Source organism: Acinonyx jubatus, chromosome B1 (genome assembly GCF_027475565.1).
Source record: "Acinonyx jubatus isolate Ajub_Pintada_27869175 chromosome B1, VMU_Ajub_asm_v1.0, whole genome shotgun sequence".
Lineage (NCBI taxonomy): Eukaryota > Metazoa > Chordata > Mammalia > Carnivora > Felidae > Acinonyx > Acinonyx jubatus.
The window spans coordinates 166,105,201-166,111,810 of NC_069382.1; the positions used below are offsets into that span (position 1 = coordinate 166,105,201).

Consider the following 6,610-nt stretch of genomic DNA (forward strand, 5'->3'; position numbering starts at 1 on the left):
CTTTAATAAAATCACCTTTTTGCTCCAAAGACGTCTTCAAGAATTCTTTCCTGGCCATCAGCTCTGAACCCCACCCTCCAAAACCTCATCAAAATCACCGCATGAAACAATGTTGATAAAACTTCTATTACATAACAACAGTCTCTCTTCTTCCAGGTTTCAAAACATTTCTCATTCTTCTCTAATCCTTTACCATTAGGCTACTTGAGGTCCTTTTTAGGAACTGCTCTCACGGACTCTCAAGATTTTATTAACAGTCCCCTCAAGTCCACACACCATCCAGTCCACATGTTTCACTGTTTTCTTTTCATGGCAGCAGCCAATCTCCAAATACCAAATTCTGTTCCTGTTATCTATTGCTCCATAACAACTCACTGCAAAACAGTGGCTAAAACAAGAATCATTCTCTAACATCTTGAGGTTTATCTGGGTCAGAAATTTGAGAAAGGCTTGGCCGGGCAGTTCCGGTTTCATATCTCCTGGGTGAAAGCAGTCAGATGATGGCTGGAGCTGAAACAGCAAGAGCATGGAACATCTGGGGACCGTCCGGACATGTCTGTCCCTTCTTCTTGTCTCAGAGTTTTTCCATGCAGCCTCTGTGCGTGGGATAGTTTGGGCTTTCTCACAGCTTCATGGTCTCAGAGCAAACTGTTTACAAAATGACTGAAGGCTCTAAGAGCAAGGAACTAGTAAATGAGGTACAGGTTGCATTGCCTTTTACGACTGACCTCAGAAGTCATGTTCCTCGTGTCGCTTCCTTGTATTTTATTGACCAAAACAGTCACAAAAGACCACCCAAGAACCCTCTAGCATACAATAGCTACTTAACAATGTTTGTTACATTCCCAGCCCCCACCAAGAAATGACTCAGTAGGATATACCTTCAGTGAATTTGAAGAGTACTTTTTTTGAAGTTAAAGAAAGCTTATTTGAGAAATCTAGTTTGACACTTTACTATTAAAAGTTTCCTCTAAAAAAAAACATGGAGCTATTATTACATACCAGTGAGTCAGAAAAAATATACAATGACAAATCCTTTAAGATTATTTAACTCTTGGGGCGCCTGGGTGGCTCAGTCGGTTAAGCGGCCGACTTCAGCTCAGGTCACGATCTCGCGGTCCGTGAGTTCGAGCCCCGCGTCGGGCTCTGGGCTGATGGCTCAGAGCCTGGAGCCTGTTTCCGATTCTGTGTCTCCCTCTCTCTCTGCCCCTCCCCCGTTCATGCTCTGTCTCTCTCTGTCTCAAAAAAAAAAAAAAAACAAAAAACGTTAAAAAAAAAAGATTATTTAACTCTTAAGAGACTGGTGCTTTGGCATTATCTTAGGAGTCTCACTTTTCCTATCCCCCAAAACAACTGAGAAATATATGCCTAACAGTGTTTTTGCAGTATTTATATAAGAATAGATATAGTTCCTAAATTACAGTTTAGGGCAGACACTTCTTGATTGTGGCAAGTATCAGTCTCTCTCTTCCTATTCCTACCTATTACTTTCATAAGTTTCAGAGGAAAATTAGAACTCTTCTCACCCAAGGGGTGATTATTTTTTAGACTAAGCCAATAACGGTAAATTTACTGCCCTTCTTGCTAGATAACCTGATTCGTTTAAGAATGGGCAAGTAAACAGCAACTCTAGCCTTTCAGATCTGAGATAAAAAAATGAGTTAAGGGCACTTCTCACTCATACAGAGTCAGGAGAAGGGAACAACAGCTCTTCAGCCTTTGAACTTTGTTTTGCAAAGATGCGATGCTTTCAGCTGCCATGGCCATCTTGCAACAATGAAAGGCCCTAAAATGAATAAACGCTAAAATCTTAAGGATAGAAAAGCACAAAGGTAGACAGAGTTTTAGTCCTTCGTGATGTCAGTGAGACACTGAACTAACCAAACTCAGAACTCCCCTACCTCAGGACTTCCTGTTAAGTAAAACAATAAATATCTACCTACGTCAAGCGGACTTAGGTCTGATTCCATAGAAGAGTCTCAGACAGGTGTGTGGGTGCCCGTAATATACCGAGAGAGTGCTTTCTAAACAAAGGGAACAAAAGAAGCAGGAGAGGAAGTGAAGGAGCTAAGCAAGAGTATAGCCTCACCCAGAGTCCAATTTACAGGCTAAACCCACAGGGAGATAGAGAGGATACATATTATACAGCTGGCCTTTTATACACCTATATTAATCAGTCACTGGCTAAGGAATACAGGTGAAAGAGCATGGAAACTCTGATGGCTTCTGTTCTGCTGAAGAGAATGACTGGCTTAGACTATTAGCAGACAAAATTCATAGCATTTAGGGATGAGTACACTGGACTGGTAAAGGAGACCTAAGCCAAAGTCTAATAGCATCCACTAGAGTCCAACACTTGCATCAGTCAGATTCATTTACTTCCCTTATTAACTTCATTCAATTCAGGTGCAGCTTTTCTGAGATTCTGACTGGTCACAATCCCTGGAAAAACTTACGAAAGGAAGGTAGTGGGGCAAACTACAACTGCCACTGCTTAGTTGGTCCCAAGTCCATTAACTGATAGGCATCAGCCATTCTAGATTTCCCATTAATACTGGTTAAGGTACTTTGTCTTGTGGAGTGACCCAGCCCCCTCATCACTGAGGAATTTGAACCATTGTTTACTCGGTGGTTGTTCTGCTTGCCTATGTACTGTAAAAACTGGGAATGGAGGTTCCAGCAGTTGCCCAGTGGATCCTCTGATTGCCACATATACTCCTCTGTACCCCAATTATGAAGGAGCAGCCCTACTGCCCTATGCTGACCAGAGTATGAACCAGAACTTCTGAATGTATAGAACCAGAACACAATTGCCAGATATGGGTGACTAGGAGTAAGGGTGAGTAGGGCCACTCCTATTTCCCCTCCTGATCCTCAGACCATATATTCTGCCTATTTTGGACAGAGTGTCATTCAGTGAATGTTGGTTTAAGGTGTATACCACATTCTGAAATCACCCCATTCACCCAGATTATGAGCTCTAAGCTGGTGTCCAACGGGGTGTTCCAAGAGGCCCTTCCAAAACTCTTTTGGGCAGGGAGGTTCTATATGGTGCAATGTGAAGAAGGACAAGTGAGTCCCATTGTCCTGTGCCCACCACCATACCTCCTTTGCCCTAAATTAGGTCTCTTGGTCCAAGGCAATGTTATGGAGGATCCCATGTTGGTGGATCATACACCTTATGAGCCCTAAGATATAAGTGCTGCTTGAGGCACTGTGGGCAGGAAATATAAAAGAGTATCCAGAATACATGTCCATCCCAATAATGATGAATTATCACCAAGTGACAGAGTCACACCATCTCTGCTTGTCAGTATTGCGTCTTGGCTGTTGTTTCCCAAAGTTAGCTTAGCTGGAAGGAAGCAAGCATGGGAAAGGGCAATGAATTCATTTTCTGAAGGTCTATTCTTTCTCACGTGTGGTTGATTAATGAAACATTACAGTGGAAGGGGCCTAACACAATCAACTTGTCTTGATGTGGCTAATTAGTTTCCTAGAATGATCATACTAGGGGTTCTTGGTTTCTATTGCTTGTAGTCTGAACATTCTGCCTCAGAAGTAGTATATAAAACTTGGGGAGAAAAAGTCTGAGTAGTTGTGCCTATGCATAGGCTCGTCTGAGGATGTAGCTGTTCCATTCTTGAACCCATTGCACAAGCACTGGGGGAGTCAAGGACAAAGGCTGTTTGGTGGTGTAGTGGTTCTGCTCCAGTAAATGCTCTCTAGGGAGCATTAACATACAACACAAAGATCCTCACACTTTGTACTCACTCCCTTAGGTCCATCTGCATGCCTCTTCCCAAGACGTCCTTGTCCCTGACCTTCTAATCGTCCTTTTGCGTACCTTTAGCCTAACAACTAAGCTATTTGCTCATATATACACTAACACCTCCACGTCCTATCATCTCTACTCTAAAGGAGGCCATGATGACATTTTGGATTTCTAGGTTTCAGCATAAACTCAGGCCCTATATTCAATAGTTTCTGCATATAACTCTTAAAAGATCTGAATATTCCCTTTACCCCAGTGTTTAGTTATCCAAGTAAATGATGATAAATTCCTTTGAGAAAAGGACTAAGAGAATCACTACTGTATACATTTGCTATGGTCTTAAAAGGCCTTTCATGATGAGAATTGGGCCTCTCCAACCATTGATGAGTTCTAGGGCTGATAAATAACTAAGGTCTAAAATCTGGTTAAGAGATCATGACTTTCCATTAAAATCTTCTGCCCATCCTTCCTTGATCTCTTCTAATTACATATTTTAAGCAATATCCCTTTTTGGCTACCCATATATTTTGCCCCTAGGGATAGTCCATGTTCTGTGGACCATTTCCATAGATTACTGTAAAATCCTTGTGACCTCATAATTTAGGGGACCCAGAGAAAAAGGAAAATGTGGAGTTCTGTGGCAAGGAATTAAAGAATTATAATGAAATTCAAGATGGTGACAGCATAGCATTAAACAAACTTAGCGTCCCATCTAAGCACAACTCACACATCCATGAAGTGGCCCTGCCTTCCTGGGTCAGGTCTTGCTGACCCCTATTCCTAATTTACTGCCAATTACAGTTATTATTCCCACTTTGCTTCTGACAGTTAAGTGCTGTCATTTGGCCTCTGCTGTTCTGGAATTCTATCCTCTCTACTGTCATTGTGGAGCTCAGTTTTGGAGTATCTCCTACAATCAGCCCTGCACTACAAAGGAGAGTTGTTACTGAGCGTCTTGGAGACGCTGGTGCTTCCTGCACTGCAGCAAACCTCATTGACCTGGTAAGAAAGAGTACCTGTCATCTCTTCCAAGGAACAGAGCCAGCTGGAAGATTTTCCAATCTTTCAATATATCCATTCTAGCAGGCCCTTTGAGCATTTTGATCCCTTCCTCCACAGTCTGCAGTGACATTTCTTATATCTCTAGTTCATTTAACACTCACTTCCTCACATCAGTGATTAACACTTTATCACTTTTTCCAAGCTTCCAAGATTCACTCCAGTAGCATCTTGGGATTATTTCCTAGGGCCATTACCAAACTTGCCCTTATCCAAAGTTATACCTACAACTGCTTGGTCCACTCCTAGACAAAGTCCCCAAGATCAGGATCTACACCTAGACAAACTTCCATGGTTCCTGCTGGCATGTGTTAGGCAGTCCTACTGCTGCTTTGTGTACAGTCTCTCCCCTTTCCTCGGATCTGCATTTTCCCAGTAGAGTTTACTGAGACTTTATGTTAGATATGAGTCTGGTGACCAGGAGGGGAGACAGGAACAGATATGAAGGAGCGAAAGCATTGTTTTTAAGGCATTTGCTTCATTTGAAGTCTCTGCATAGTCTTCAAGGAAGAGGAAGGCCTTTCTATTCCAATGAGGAAAAGTGAGTCATTTCCCCAGGTCCTGAGGATTCAGAACATTTGGTGGGGAAAGGATAAGGTAGGGCTTAAGTACAACAATCCAAATATCACAAATATATAAACCTTCTATTTTCACATAGTTTAACAATGAGAATGGATCTATATAAACTCCCAAGAAATGCTATAAAAAGATGATACATATTTATATGTACAAATACATATAGCATATATGGTATACATGTATTTAAAAGCATACAAACTAAACAGTTCTTGCCTATTACAAGGGACATGGAAGGGACCTTCACTTCTATACCTTTAAATTGTTTATATTTTTCTCTCAGATCTTCATTGATGAGAGTTAACTAAATCACATCCTCAGTTCATAATGTATTATCATTATTTGTCCTAGTAAGGCTTTATCTTCTTTATATTATTTACTAATATTTACCTATTTATTTTTGTCTTCTTCTTAGTTCTTTCCTCGTACTCCACTGGCAACTGTTATAATGTGTTTATACTAACATAGTGCACTAAAACATCAATCATATTTACAGAATCCAAGTTATACCCAGCACCAAGCTTTACTAATAATTATTAAAGTTTATAAGAAAGGAGCCATATCACATCAGAAGACATCTTTCTAAATTCCTTTGTAACACTGGGATGCACTTTGGATTCAAAGTGACAAGCACACTATGGCCAATACAAAATAGCACCAGGAAGCCCCTTAGTTTTGTGGGTCTCTCAACCTTTATACTCTCTAGTCATGTAGCAAGAAACTCTATACAATTAACTTCCATTATTCAATCCAGCTATGGTTCATAAAGCCATGAACTGAAGACTAATTTATAATAAACAATCAGGACATACGAAGTTCATCCTACTATAAAGATTCCTTAGATAAGAAATCAGTATATAGTACCCTCTGCAAGATCTTCAATTACCTTCCAATTAGTAAATTCCATTAACTGGATAACGAAGGGGTCTGGCTAAGGTCAGAAGTAATTCAGGCAGGGAGAAAGCAACCAAGTTAGAGACCTGTTTATTAATCCTTTTATAGTACTTAAAGTTTACCTTTTATTTTGATGCATTCTTGCAACATGCATATTGTTTTATGAGCATGTATGTACACACATTTGCATTCAATATTTACCTAGTTGCTGCATATTTACATTAAAATTCCGCTTTGTACTGGTTTCTTTTAGCCCTATGTTTTAGGATCCATCCATAATGTTATGTGAGTACCTAAGCCTTGCTTCTA

At 40.5% G+C, this 6,610-nt stretch overlaps 1 protein-coding gene across 1 annotated transcript in view; it reads right to left on the reverse strand.

The window, feature by feature from the left end:
* GRXCR1 (glutaredoxin and cysteine rich domain containing 1) overlaps positions 1–6,610 on the reverse strand; it is a 235,068-nt gene that overhangs the window by 204,113 nt on the left and 24,345 nt on the right. The gene's annotated exons all lie outside the window — the stretch shown is intronic.